Source organism: Lepidochelys kempii, chromosome 6, assembly GCF_965140285.1.
Source record: "Lepidochelys kempii isolate rLepKem1 chromosome 6, rLepKem1.hap1, whole genome shotgun sequence".
NCBI lineage: Eukaryota > Metazoa > Chordata > Testudines > Cheloniidae > Lepidochelys > Lepidochelys kempii.
Genome location: NC_136385.1, coordinates 42,328,803 through 42,344,489, shown reverse-complemented (window position 1 = coordinate 42,344,489; position 15,687 = coordinate 42,328,803). Strand labels below are relative to the sequence as shown.

The 15,687-nt window shown below is 38.5% G+C and overlaps 1 long non-coding RNA gene across 5 annotated transcripts in view; it reads right to left on the bottom strand.

Moving 5' to 3' along the window:
• Positions 1-15,687, bottom strand: part of LOC144930653 (uncharacterized) — a 115,588-nt gene that overhangs the window by 74,927 nt on the left and 24,974 nt on the right. For 3 of the 5 annotated variants that reach the window (XR_013635927.1, XR_013635926.1, XR_013635928.1), the window contains exon 5: positions 2,615-2,843. This is a non-coding gene — a long non-coding RNA (uncharacterized LOC144930653). Of the gene's footprint in view, positions 1-2,424; positions 2,484-2,614; positions 2,844-15,687 lie in introns of those variants that run through there. The other 2 variants (XR_013635929.1, XR_013635925.1) reach the window with 2 other exon arrangements.

The window sequence follows — 15,687 nt, the reverse complement described above, 5'->3', positions numbered from 1 at the left end:
GCCTAAATAAATTGATAATGCCTCTTCAATTCCACCTATTTTGAGCAGGAATGCTTTTATTTACACTCCTTTATTGCCAGATTCCCAGTGATTTCATCTCATTATATAAATTGATGTGCCCTATTACACCTAAAAGTTTGAAATTATTTAAATTTCCCATTTGAACTACAGCTCGGCCAACCATTGACAGACATTTCTGTGTTATAATAAAACCAAGGCCAGATTATATCTGTGATGTACAAGTATGGCCTGAAAAGTCTTTCCCCCACTACCACCCAAAGCCTCAGCACACTCTTGCAGAAGTGAAACAGGTAAGGTCAATGTAGAGTGGGGTGGTTTACACCTTACCACATTACACAATGCCCCTTGTTGTCCTGAGCATAACCAGGATAACTCTGGTATGTAGTGCAAGGTTGCACTACTCCACTTTTGCCAGTGAGACTACAGAAGATAAGTGCATCATACACTGCAGAATGTACAGCAACTACCCTTAAAACTTTTCAGTTCCTAAGGTCACTAATGCTACCTTACTCTTCCTTAGATGTTCTCTGTACTAAATAGAATGAAGTTTAGGCAATCCTGTGGTAATGTTGTCTAAATAAAAAGGCAAGATTAGAAAAAATATAAGTCTATCAAAATAGATGCATTCGTCATCCACCAAACCTGTCCTCTTGAATTCTGGCCGCCTGGTCTACAGAAACATTTAGGTCCACTTTAGGCCCAGAAATAACCTCTGCTACTTCCTTGCAGCTTAATTTTCCCATCTGTTCCCTGAGGCTGCAAGGAAAGAGAAGAGGCTAAGAATAAAGTTCAGGCAAGTGTAAATTGAAAAACACAGTGGCCTCAATTTTCTTATTGGGGCCTGTGGTTATTCTCTAGCTTAGCAAAAGCACTTTAGCCACAATATAGCTATGTACTCATATCAATATTAGTTCATTAGAATTTAACTTTCTATATTTTAAAGCTTTCACAAATTATTAGTAAGATATAATTACTGTATAAAGTTTCATAAATACTCAAAGAATAGTTAAAAATCCATTTACTGCTCAAGAGAGCAAGATCATTCACATCTTTTCATATTGGTTCCTGGCCTTTGTACCAGCATCAGGGCTGCTGATTAGTCTCTGAGGATTGAGGCACCTGAACTGTCGGTTAGCTGTGCTATTCCGAGTCCCCACTGACCTTCAGCATACTTGGCTTTGTGAACACAGATATATACAAAGAAATTGGACATGTTCTTTGGTATTTCATGGTAGGTGATCACATTCCAATATAAAGATGATGCATAAACAAACTGGTTATTGAATTTTAAGTCTGCTAAATGAGCAAATCTTTATTTCTTGTCGTTTTTCTTGCATAATTTACATTATCTTTGTTTTATGATTTTGTAATACTGCACTTCACAATTACAAATATAATTTTATTTAATAAAGTTAGAATAATCCTGAACCATTCAAGGAAACTTTTCACTTATTTTACAAAATATTTTTTTCAGTAGGTTGAACTTTTCCCTATGCCAGAATCCCTCCATGAAGCCCACAGTAATTGCTGTCCAGTCCTTTGTACAAAATATGTAACTGTATTACCACATATATGTTTAGTGATTTCTTGTTATATAGTAGTCAGAACAGTTGATTTAATGTATGAAAATCAGAATTGTTTAATTTACCCATCTGAATTTTTGTTGGCAGTTTCATTTTTTGAAAGCAGGAACTAACATCTAAATTATTCCTTTTGGTTAATTATGTCACTTTCCTAAGGCGTGCATCCCCCAGTGGCAGTACTATGAAGTTTTCAGACACATAAACCATGCACAGAAAGCAAGATTAGCATTTGCCTAATTTCCACAAGAGCTCCATGCAGTTCACCCTAGATATGGCAGTTACATAGAACAAAATGAGTTAAATACAGTCGGATTCCAATCCTGCAAAATCTTAAACACAGAACTAACTGACTTCAGAGGGATTACTTGTGTGCACATGCATAAATGTCGGCAGGACTGTTACCAAAATAAGGGTCATTATGAAAAGGCCTTTTGGCTTTTAACAAAAATCAAAGAAAGGGTTATAACAGCTGCTGCTCATCAACACCCTTGAGAAAGGACATGTAATACCTATATCATAAGAGGGTTTGACAGTGCTTCATGAGAAGACAAATGTTAGTGCTTGCCAACATCCACAAGAAAGGACATGTGCCAGTGCCTTAGCAATATAAAAAAAAGCCCTGTTCATCATCTAAGAGATGTTGCTACTAGCATATACAAACTACTGTGGGTTACAGAGAACTAACCAATCAGTTTACATATAATTTTTAAAGTTTATTTTCAAATACCAATTCCAACACAATTTTAATGCAAAAAAGATATTTAAGTGAATTATGTGTGAAACTAAATTTACTTCAAATACTGCCCAAGCGTTTAAATACCTGTGTCTTTGCTGCAGCGGTGTTTCAGTTGGAATGTTTGCTTCATTCTGGATCACTGAGGCATATAGAAGTAGAGTGGAAGTGCATAAATACATTTACCTACTTAATCCCAAAACTACTTCAAAATCACCCAGATGAGTAAATATACAAAGGAAATCTGGGGACAGTCCCTGAGGAGCAGCATACATACCTGATCAGAAAATGGTTGATTATAGTGTCGAAATAGCTGTAGTAGGCAGCATTGTTCACATGCCCATACTGATCATTGTCCTGCCATCTTGTCTGTATCGGTAAAAAGTAAGCATACATAGCACGTTGTCTGTAATGGTCCTCAGTGCTTGATTTTGCTGAAGAGGTAGCCACATAACGGATATTACTAAGCACTAGAAATCTTTGTGCAAGTTTCATTGTTAAAAATTCTATTTAAAAAACAAAAGAAAAGAAAAAAAGAGAGACAAACATGTTACCTTGGGACTATATTTATAAAACTAAACAACACATTTCTGAATCAAAAGGGCCTCTGCTTGATGGACAAATATATTGGAGTTTCATTTCTTAGCTGCTTGTTAGTTTTCTGAGGCCACAAAAAGCTGTGCTTACAATAGCAAGGGGAAAGCCAAAGGGTTCACAACATTAGTTTGGTTAGATAAACCAATCAGAGACTTTCATTTAGAAATTGGGTGAAAATCCCTAGTTAAAAACAACAAATGGGGGGGCACGTCCCCTCAAAAAACACACTACCACATTATTAATGTATATACGTTAAAGGGGAGCCTATAGGTCTCAGTTATAATAAGGACACCACTGTGCCAATTAAGCTTCAGTGTAAAGTATATAAAAAGCTTTAGGAACAGAGTTACATATTAATTAAAAAACAACACTACTCTCCTGTCATGATTCAGCCTGTACTGCTGTCAGAACATTCAGCAAATGAGCACACTAATTGCCAGAAGCTCTCAAGTTTATGTCTCCTGCACCTATATTGCCCACAAGGCAAACAATTTCCTCTGACCTCATGTACTCATTTATACACTGTTTTCATTATTGTGTTATTCAGTCCTCTCTCATTCCAGCAGAGGTGGGTCAATGTTCATTTTATCACCTTTCGTTTCCCGCATCCCACATGGGACATGACCTTTCTATACAACTATAGAAACATACAGACAGACCACAAAAAAGGTCAATGATTCATTCAGCCTTAAAGTACATTTAAAATAAAAAACTCAGTTTCTACACATGTACTGGATGTTCATAACCCTACTCTTTTATACAGTCTGCTCATTCCTCTCTCCTGCTTGCTCTCCAGTTTTCTTCACCTACTCCTAGCTTTTTGTGCCTTCTTCCATTCTGCCCTTTAATTTTGGAACATACATCCGAACAACATAAGCCAAATGTCCTCCCCCCACTTCTCCTCTTCTTCCTTAAAAATTCCCTTAAAAACCCATCTGTTCCACAAAGCATTCCACTAACCGTTCAGCGATTGCTCCGTACCATCACTCATACTTTTTTAGATTTGATAAGCTTCAAGGCCAACGTTCCTTTCTTTGTTTCACAAGTTTACCTATTGTAAAATACCATGCATGCTTACAGACCAACACATGAAAATTGGTTGTGATGAAAGTTCCAAGACACAAATCAAACATGAATTGGGTCATGGAGGGATGTCGGACTCAAACTCAGACTGATTTTGGGCGTATTTCAGGTTTGAGTTGAATATTTCACATCCATTTAATTCAAAACAACCCAGAGGGAAGTTACAAGTTCCTCAGAGACGAGCCCCAACCAAAACTGTAGATCTAAATAACTGTGAATTTTGAAAAAGTTCAAATCCAGATGGTACTATGTGTTCCAGCTCCATTGCTGCAGTAAAGGTGATTCCCTCATAAGGATGTTTATAATACAGAATGTTCCAAAACACATAACCTTGTCCTTATACAAAGACAGAATTTTATTTTATTTCTTTGCACTTAAAATAGACTTAATAAGAGTCTTAGGCACCAGGTAGGATTTAAAACAAGGCAATATTTAAAAGTTAGCATCTCCTCATAGCCATTTTAAAGCAATTTGCATCCATCATTTGTTCTTACTGGTTACATATATGCTAATGTCCACCCATATAAACATATTCACAGTATTAAAAAAAGAAAACCTGCACGAGTCTGAAGAGTGTAGGCAGTTTTGACAGACATATGATCAAAAGGTAGGGAACAATTTAATAAAAAGTAGCTAAAAAGAATGGTCTTGGTAGGAGCTGTTGCACTATAGCGCTCTATGCTAACACAGTTTGATCTTTGATGGACATATTTTTCCTCCATTAGATCTCTGCTGTACGGTTTTCGCAAGAATAGAAATAGCACACAAAAACAGAAATCTCTGGCTTTGCTTTTTTACCTCTGCTGGAAAAGTGAGAGCTTATGGTCAATTTTTAAAATTGGAGACAGTGTTAGCAAGAAAACAGAAATTTCATGAAGCTATGAAAACATGCTTATTTTGGTAAATTTATACATAAGCTAAAATATAATAATACATTTTAAGTGTGTTTTTCTTTTACCTAATTTAATGAAAAAGTGTTAATCTTTCTGATAGCCGATAGTCATTTTTCTGTCACAATCAGACAAGGAAGTTGGAACTGTGCACTATTTAACTGAGCTGTGCAATCACAATGCAACAACTCAAAGCACAAAACCAGTGTACTGAAGTTTCCCACCTTTATTGTTCTTGATGTCAATTAAAATATAGCCTGCAATGTACCTAAACTTTTAATTCAGCATCATCTAAGTCAGTGGTTCTCAACAAGGGGTACACATACCCCTTGGGTACACAGGTCTTCCAGAGGGTACATCAACTCATCTAGATATTTGTCTAGTTTTGCAACAGTATACATGAAAAGCACTAGCAAAGTCAGTACAAACTAAAATTTCATACAGACAATGACTTGTTTATACTGCTCTATATACTATACACTGAAATATAAGTACAATATTTATATTCAAATCAATTTATGTTATAATTATATGGTAAAAGTTAGAAAGTAAGCAATTTTTCAGCAATAGTGTTCTGTGATACTTTTGTATTTTTATATCTGATTTTGTAAGCAACTGGTTTTTAAGTGAGATTAATCTTGGGGTACACGAGACAAATCAGACTCCTGAAAGGGGTACAGTAGTCTGGAAAGAACCACTGGTCTTAGTAAATATGTCTTAAACTCAGTAAGTTAACTTTAAACTTATGAGTACTTTCACTGAAGTCACACACTTTAAATCTCTACAAACACATGCTTAAGAATGTTGCTGAACGGGGCCTAAAAGTTTAATCTAGCAATGAATTTGGAGGTAGATCTGCCCTCTGTTGTGCTGGTTCCTGAGAGTTGTAGTCATGGAAGAGAGCATAGGGAAGAGAGCAGAGGTTCTCCAAGAGAGCAGCATGAGGCAGCCTGATTAACATGCCTTCCCACCAACTGCATTCCCATGGAGTGCTTCTTAAGGGGGAATATTGAGTCCAGTCCTTCTAACAGCTGCAACACACACTAATCAGAGTGCACACTGCTCCCTTTCAAAGTACAGTAGAACTTCAAAGATACGAACACCAGAGTTACGGACAGTCCAGTCAACCAGACACCATGTGAAACCAGAAGTAACCAATCAGGCAGCAGTAGAGATAATAAAAAAAATAATAATAAAGCAAGTATTGTGCTGAGCCTATATTGCATCTTAAAGGTAGGCACATCTGGGCTGCCTGTCCCCACCCCACCCCCACTCGCGGGGCAGCCACTTACAGCAAGAGGCTGGGGCTGCCAGCCCAAGAAAGGTGGTTCTGAGCCAGCAGAGCAGGAGCAGCACCAGAGTCTCCACAGCTGTCACCCCACGCCATCCTCATCTGGAAGGGGACATACTGGTTTTACCCCCCCACCACCACCCCCACAGCGAGGATGGGGATAAACTCGCAAACTCATGCCAGAGCTGGATCAGGTTGCTCAGCTGCTGCTGAATCCTGGCCTGGAGTCTCAGTTGCTGGATCTGCAGGCAGAACTATGCTTTCTTCAGAGTTATGAACATTTCAGAGTTACGGACAACCACCATTCCCGAGGTGTCCATAACTCTGAGGTTCTACTGTAGCAACAAAGACAAGGTACCTCACCAAAGGCTCTTACGTAAATTAAGTTGTCATGGGATAAGGGGGAAGATCCTTTCATAGATTGAGAACTGGTTAAAAGCCAGGGAACAAAGGGTAGGAATAAATGGTAAATTTTCAGAATGGAGAGGGATAACTAGTGGTGTTCCCAAGGGTCAGTCCTAGGACCAATCCTATTCAACTTATTCATAAATGATCTGGAGAAAGGGGTAAACAGTGAAGTGGCAAAGTTTGCAGATGACACTAAACTGCTCAAGATAGTTAAGACCAAAGCAGACTGTGAAGAACTTCAAAAAGATCTCATAAAACTAAGCAATTGCGCAACAAAATGGCAAATGAAATTTAATGTGGATAAATATAAAGTAATGCACATTGGAAAAAATAACCCCAACTATACATACAATATGTTGGGGGCTAATTTAGCTACAACTAATCAGGAAAGAGATCTTGGAGTCATCATGGATAGTTTTCTGAAGATGTCCATGCAGTATGCAGCGGCAGTCAAAAAAGCAAACAGGATATTAGGAATCATTAAAAAAAGGAAAGAGAATAAGATGGAGAATATCTTATTGCCCTTATATAAATCCATGGTATGCCCACATCTTGAATACTGCATACAGATGTGGTCTCCTCATCTCAAAAAAGATATACTGGCATTAGAAAAGGTTAAGAGAAGAGCAACTAAAATGATTAAGGGTTTGGAACGGGTCCCATATGAGGAGAGATTGAAGAGGCTAGGACTTTTCAGCTTGGAAAAGAGGAGACTAAGGGGGGATATGATAGAGGTATATAAAATCATGAGTGGTGTGAAGAAAGTGAATAAGGAAAAGTTATTGTTCCCATAATATAAGAACAAGGGGCCACCAAATGAAATTAATGGGTAGCAGGTTTAAAACAAATAAACGGAAGTTCTTCTTCACTCAGCACAAGTCAACCTGTGGAACTCCTTGCCTGAGGAGGTTGTGAAGGCTAGGACTATAACAGGGTTTAAAAGAAAACTGGATAAATTCATGGAGGTTAAATCCATTAATGGCTATTAGCCAGGATGAATAAGGAATGGTGTCCCTAGCCTCTGTTTGTCAGAGGGTGGAGATGGATGGCAGGACACAGATCACTTGATCATTACCTGTTAGGTTCACTCCCTCTGGTGCACCTGGCATTGGCCACTGTCAGCAGACAGGATACTGGGCTGGATGGACCTTTGGGCTGACCCAGTATGGCCATTCTTATGTTCTTATGCCCAAAGGCCTGATCAACTGGAGTCCTAGAGTCTAGCAGCATCCATATCTTGCCCATAGCATCAACCAAAATTAGTAATTCAAAAGAAATATTTCATATAACATTTTTAATTATAAAACTTGAAGAACTGTATTATTCTCCTGGTTCATGGCTGTTAAAATAATTAAATATTGGTTCAATATACATCTCTATCCTGATATAACACGACACAAATTTGGATAAAACGCGGTAAAGCAGCACTCTGGCGGATCAGTGCGTCAGCGTGTCTGGCTCTGACACGCTGCTCTGAGTAGCATGTTAAGGGTGCTGGGCCGGGGCCGAGGGTTTGGACAAGGGGCAGAGGGTCTCAGGGCAGTCGGGCAGGGCCTTCCCCACCAGGGTCTGGAAGGCAGGAGCTGTGGGGGATCACTTTTGGGGGACCCGCAGGCCCAGAGTGGCCAGGGTTATTATTGGGGTCTGGGAGCAGCCCGCTCTGCTTCCCTCGCCCTGGCCCCAGACATGTCGCTCAGCGGAGGGGGTTTGGGGGAAGGGACTCCCCCCACACTCACCAGGAGCGGCGGAAGAGGAGCAGCCCAGCCCCAGCCTGCTCCACTCTGCCAGCTCCCAGCCGTAGCGCTCCACTTCCCGTTGCCAGCGAGTGCGGGGGGTTGGGGAAAGCATTCTTTCCCCAACCTCCCCGCACTCACCGGCAGCAGGAAATGGAGCACCGCAGCTGGGAGCTGGAGGAGTGGAGTGGGCTGGGGCCACATTGCTTCGCTTCCCACCGCTGCCGGTGAGTGCCTCTCAGGGGGCGGGGGTGAGGATAGGGGTCGGGGCAGTTAGGGGACAGGGAGCAGGGGGTGGGGTCCTGGGTGTGATTAGGGATGGGGGGATCCTCTGGAGGGGGCGATCAGGGGACAAGGAGCAGGGGGACCAAAGCAAGTTCGATATAACACGGTTTCACCTATAACACAGTAAGATTTTTTGGCTCCTGAGGACCATGTTATATCAGGATAGAGGTGTATATTATTTTAAATATAATGAACTGTTGGAATACCCTTTCCCTCAACTCTTCTAGTTGGTTAATAAAATCTGTAAATTCAAAATAAGTAGGAATTTTACACAGCATTTCTCCACATTGAGAAAAGTGTTTTGTAGGGTAAATGAATATGAATGCTACATAATCTTCATAATGGAAAAAAAAGGCTGCGAAGAATGCTATCTGTATTAATTTGATGAATATCATGTGTAACTATTCATAAGTATTGTAGTCTGGCTGGCTTTATGGAACCCAAAGGGTTAATTCCAGGGTGTTGCTTTACCCAGGCTTCCAGGAACCTATCAATGATTCTAATTCAACAGCCTGGTTCTCAAGTGCTCAGTATAGTGAATCCACTTTTGGAAGATTATCTCCAATTCCTTCTGGAGAAATGCATAAACCAGTTTGGTTAAGCTCAGAAGTCCTGCTCAAAATCTCAGGAGATCTTTGGGTCGGAACTTTTGGACAAAGGAACTTTGAAATGGATAAAGGACAGCCTGCAACCTGAAGGACACGCACCCTGACTCGGGGTCAGACTGTCAGAGAAAGGCAGCAAGTGCTGAGGTGCAGCCTGCCTCACCCAGCATGTTGTACATCACAGCACTGAGAGATATTTACAGTGCAAACAACAATAAGTTTATCATCAGAGGGTCAAGATTCAAGAGACAGTGAGAAAGGATAATGGAAACAACAGGGTTACATATAAAACAAAATCAAAACACACCTTCTAGAGATTAAACTTAACTTCTTCTGTCTAACGAAATTTATCCCACTCCAAATGTCCTTTGCAACTTCTCAACCAGGGCAGGTTGTGAACCCATATTCATAAATGTAATCATACTGCCCCATTACTTTCTAAATGCAGGATAAAGGGGTGTCTTCCTTGCTTTCTCCTTATATCCTCCAAAGTTCATTGTTTGTACCCACAGTCAGGATAACCCTGTACCTTATTCTTCAGTGTGCTGCCTCTGTTGACTTCAAACCCCTATCCGTTGATGCTGCATGAAAATGAGGCTTCTATTGTATTGGCTTACAATGCTTAATTTACATGATGACAGAGATAGGTGAATAAACATCTTTTGTTTGGCAGAAAACCTGTCAACTCTACATTGATACAGACTTTAGGAAATACATTTCACAACAATATTAATGGCCAGCGTAAACCTGGCTTTCATTTAAGACCTCACATGATATTCTCTGGTGAACCAGAATATACATACGAAGATCAGATACTCTTGTAACCTCGGACCCTTGCCAGTTGGCATTGAGGGATTCTTAGGGTCACATTCACACCAACTTATAAATATATAAATTGAACATTATATATGGACAAAAAAAAGTGGAGAAATGTAGTAGCCTTTCACCCATCACCACCCAGTCCTTATGTTCTGAGATTCAAAATAAAAAAATTAACATGTAAAGAGAATGGCTTTTCTAGACCCCAGTGGACATATATTGAGATTGTGTTTTTAGACATATCTATTGCACATGTCACCGTGATGTCTAGATGCCACAAACTGACAGTTTTTGCTCAGAAGAGTTCTAGGAGAACCTGAATAATTAATAGTGTTCCAGATTTGCATTGAGGAACATTGAGAGCCTCTGTGGGAAAGACCTGTTCATTCAATGACCACATCTGGGCATTCACTTTCATGAATGCTAAATATGCATGAAAAATTTCAAAGAATAAAATAGACAAAAGAAAACTTGAGAGAATTTAGAAGTAGCCAGTGCTGCATTAGGGCTTGTTAGTAGACAGCTAGGAAACCATAGGCAGAATTCTCTCAGATCCACACAGATTATCTCAGATTCATTGCTACTCTCACTTACACCTGCGTAACGCCCATTTAAAATAATGGAGTTGCACAGGTACTATTAAAAGCAAAATTTAGGTATTTGATATTTTGCTCTCTATACACTCAGAAAGTCCTCAGCTATACTGATGGAAACTCTGAACATGTAAGAAGAACAGAACACTGGAGTTAAGATTCACCATTTAGAACTGATAGAATTTTGCCAAAGTTATTACCCTATTTCCACATATTAATCCAAAATGACACTCCTAGAAAAAATTAATTTAGTTATTTACTGCTTAACTAGTATAGTCTCATCGCTCCTAAAATATGAAAGATTCATTCTGAGGACACAGAACAACATGCAGCAAGCAGGTCAAGTATCTCCACTAACTTTCTGCCTTTTTTCCCCTCTAGTTTTACTAGTTTGTACTAATTTATAGAGGTTTAATGTTATATTTTTCCTATCATAAAATATACCCCGAGATCCATAACTAATTTTCAAATCCCCCCTTAATTTAACAGGAAAAACAGCACATTTGTTTAAAGGCAAAAATAAAACATTTGCATTTCACTTCAAGAACATCCAATCTCCTCTTAAATTGAGATGCCAGAGCAACTAGATTGCCGTTTAAATCAGATAGCAAAATTAGTCCAGGTATAAGACAGTGGAGAGAATGTGGTAAATAGCTTATGAATTCAACTGCAGACTAAGGATCCCTTGTGGTTTCTCAGTTCCAACCAATTAGATAGATAAATGGTAGTTCACCTACTACACATCAGTAAACAAACATTTTTCAGCAAAAGCCTCTCCTATGCATTAAGCTGGGCCAGTTTAACAAACTATCAAGAGCTGTGGTGCAGTGATGTGTCTTAGTGTTAGAGTTCAGAATAATCCTTGGCAGGGCACTAATGAAAAAACAACTAATTCTGACAATTTACCATAGTAACTGAAGCATTCATATTATTAATGACAGCATGATCTAAAACTGAAAACACAGCCTTAGCAACACACAGTAACCTACAATGGAAGCAAAATTATTTTCTCTTCCGAAGCCTAACAGTATTCATGTTTTGAGTTAAACACTGAAATTTGTAAACCAAGGCTGATCTGAGCCAAAAGCCAATGCAGAGGAAACAACGAACACTACAGAGACATCAACTATCATCCCAAACAGTGCCTCTTTTGTTTACTTTGTAAAGCATATACTTTTGGGGCTAAATCCTTCATGCCTTATTTTGGGCAAAATTCCAACAGACTTCAATAGCAGTTTTGCCTGGTTAAAGTTTCAGTAAGGAAGGCAGAATGTAGCCCTTTCCTGATAAACAATAGATCCCTCTTATATATAACCTGTTAACTCTATTGATTGCTATTTCTTGTAACAGAACAATTACGTTTATATGGTTTGGGCTTTCCTGTTGCACCAATGATTGTTTAGAGACCTCCCAAAACTGCAAATATGAATAAACAAAGGGCCTAATTGCATAATTAATTACAAGAGTATTGAACCCACTATATTTCTCATAATCAGTATTAGACAATACAACAGGTCCTAGGTATGCCCATATACAGCAAACAATTCACTAAATCAGTATTCATCTGCTATATAAAGAGTGTTATTGGAATTCAGAAAATGTATACTTTTTAAAAAATATGAAAGAAAATAGAAAGTGAAAATAAAGTGAAATCCAAGAATAAAACTAGATTCTGAATGTAAAGGCAGTAAGCAATGGTGCTGTCATACTGTGTGTACAAATCTCTGACAAAAAGATTTTTGAGAAATTAGATGCATACCAAGCTGTAATTTTCAATATTAAATACAAATCTGCTTCTAAACTTTTTCTTTCCCAAGGCACCAGGCTGAGATGTAGCAGTGTACACAAGTGGGGTGTAAAGTCAATGGGATTACATTTTCCTAATTATTTTCTGCTTGAGGTTTACATCATAAACACAAAATGAGATCAGCCGGGACTTGCCTCTCTAACAAATCACTCAGACTTAAACATTGCTCAGATAAACAAAAGGGGGAGGGGGCTCAGGCTGAGAAAAGACAGAGAAGTGCTTCTTCAATCACAGTTGCAAGGAACAAAAACCTGGAGGGGGAAAAAAGCTGTTGGACCGCCACCAAATCTCCCCCACTAGAGACAAGAGCCCATCTGCTGAGCTCTGCAACTCAGCTTTAACTACCATTCAACTCGCGTCTCTGCAGAGATCAATCTGCAGAGCTGGCAGATGGACCCCTGCTTCCCTGAGTGGCTGTATTATTTGTTTAATAAATTTAATTAATATCCATACTGCATTGGATTGCTCCCAGAAAAGGAGCTGAAGCTCTCTCTTTCCCCAATAGCTACATGATGAGTGATTTCCCAGAAAAGACCAGATAACAGTGCCCTTGGGCTACTGAAAAATTAAAAGTGCCATGTGCTTACATTGCTTAGCACGTATTTAATTTTTGCAGTGCACTAATGTGTTCTTGAAGGCTATTTTAACTTTATGAAAGTATACGATTTTGAAAAAGTCAAAATTCATTTTGTTTTATATCAGTTACAAAATTAGCTGGAATAAAAAAAGTATAAAATCTAATTACACCTCCCACGATTTTATCTATTTGCAAAAAAAGAAATAAATTCATAATGAGGAAGTCCCCTCTGGCCTACATATATTCTTACAGTTTTTGCTAACAAGTTACATACATTTGTAGTCACGTTGGACATGTTCTATTTTAATGCTTAAGGATGTGCTTATCTAAGATACATTCAGCCAATAAAAGTTAGATTAAAAGAACATTAAGGATGACACAAAACACTACATGTAAAGAATTTCACAGTTAAAGCTGTACTGAAACACTAACATACCACGACAGTACAATAGTAAGGGAAAGCATAGAATGCTCATGGTATGTTGAGAGTGAATTTTATTTACTTTTAGTATATCTAATATTTGCATTTTGATTTTCATCTTGAATATTATTTGTATTTCACATAAATTTTACTCCAAAAATTGCACTTTAATTCTAGAATTAAAAAAAAAAATATGAGCAAGAGGAATGCCCACTCGGTAACTCAGGAACTAAACATTAACATATTAAAAGATTGATTTGTATTAATATTAGTCAAATCTAAGTAACTTGCTTAGAGTTGTGCTGAGTAGGCACATCAATGGTAATACATTATAGACTGAACCAATGGTGCTTAGTTTTCTTTTTCTACACGAGCCTTCTCCCCTAGGATTTCTCATTGTTGCTACTACTAGTTCAGCTTGTTGTAGAAACTCCAGTAGACAGGATACCAGCAGCTACCACTGTTTTTAACACTCTAAGATCTGAACCCAATTTGAGTAAAAATCAGAAAACATGGCAGTAAAAATTACTGGGGTCACAGAAGCCCTGTCTACCTTCAGTGGTAACAAATGGTGATAAATGTTAGGGAATAAAGACTAGCATAGACACAGCCTTAAATCCACTGATGAATTGATCGCGAACTTTGTTCTAGTCTAAAGAATGATTATGTTCTAGCCTCAGGATTAAATTTACCTGTTGACAGAAAACCTGTACAAAGCCTTTCAAGTAGCAGAACCCACAGTGGCCTTGCATGGAGAGATGAGCAAGTGAAACAGCTGATCAGAGTGCTTTAAGTACTCCCTGCACACTATGGAGATGGGCTTTGCATCAGCATATTCAGAAACCACTGCCAGCAGAACCAACCAGTGGATGCAATCCTACACAGAGCCAGTGCCTTGGAAATTCACAGAAATGGAAATAGAGACTGAAACAACAGCTCTAAGAGGATTAGAGCTGTCCTGCCCATGGCTTCATGATATGAAGAGCTCATTTATTTAGGCTTTATTGTGGGGGATTTGGTGATTAATTTAATGCAATGTGAATAAACTTTTAGAACACCAAAAAAGTTTGCACACATACTAACAGATTTTATGGAGGTTAGGCAGTTTGTTTTGTTTTTAGATAAATTATGTAGTTTTCCCTATAAAATATCAAAGCAATTATTCCACATTGTGAACTTATTGTATGAAATGTTTCATTTTAAACCAAGGATTTAAAAAAAAATCATAATAGCACAAGACAAACTTTTTTTTGTTTCTAACCATCTATGCAGAAGAAATTTTTATTGCACACTTAAACTTCTGAAATACATAAACTTAAAAAGAGAAGACTGACAGACACAGAATCCTGGCTGATTACTAAGGCCCAGATTCTCAAAGGTATTTAATTGTTGTTAGCCTCTCTAATTGTGATTGTGTCACCAGAAACAAGGAGGAGAGGCAGGTCCTTTGGTCCAGCTTGATCTATGCAAGCCACCAGTAATCACTTGCCAGCTCGTCCATGCTACCCAAATCACATCCAGGGTTGTGTTGGAGTGGAAGTGTATGAATAGGAATCCTGATGAGAAGTTGTGGTGGGCACAGAGATAATGGCAGGTTTTTTCAGGGTGGGTAAAATACTCTGATGTTCAGTTTCTCTTGGCAACCTTACAGGGGAAAAAGTTCTTTGTGAAAATCAATCAATCAATCAGACTCATAACTTCTCCATATTTCTTTCCAAATGATTTGCAAAGTGAATTGATACTGCTGTCTCCAAAAGAGTCAGAAAAATCCTATTTCCTCAATCTACTGATGATTTTATGAGAGATAGAATTTATAATTTTCTTGTCAACATAAGGCTTTGATTTAACTTTAATTCAATTCAGTTCTGCTGTTTAAATGACACCTCAGTTTGATGATAAATCTCAATCAAGTAATGAAATACCATCAGCTTTTAGCACTTATTATATAATTGTGTATAACAAATATAAAATCTGATACAATAAAGCTTACACAAAAAATGTCATTTCCTTAATATAGTCTACATGCACTTTGAATCTGCAGCAGTCATATAATGGAAATTGTAAAGGTTGCATGTGTCACATAGCCTTCAACAAAATGGACAAAAGATCGGGGGGGGGGAGGGAAGAGGTAAATTTCAGGCTAGGAAGCACATAATTATGTGTCCCTCTCTTCCTCTTTTTTAGTGAGGGCAAATCACTTGAGCAAGACCAGTCCAAACGACTCCAATACTCTTTCCAACA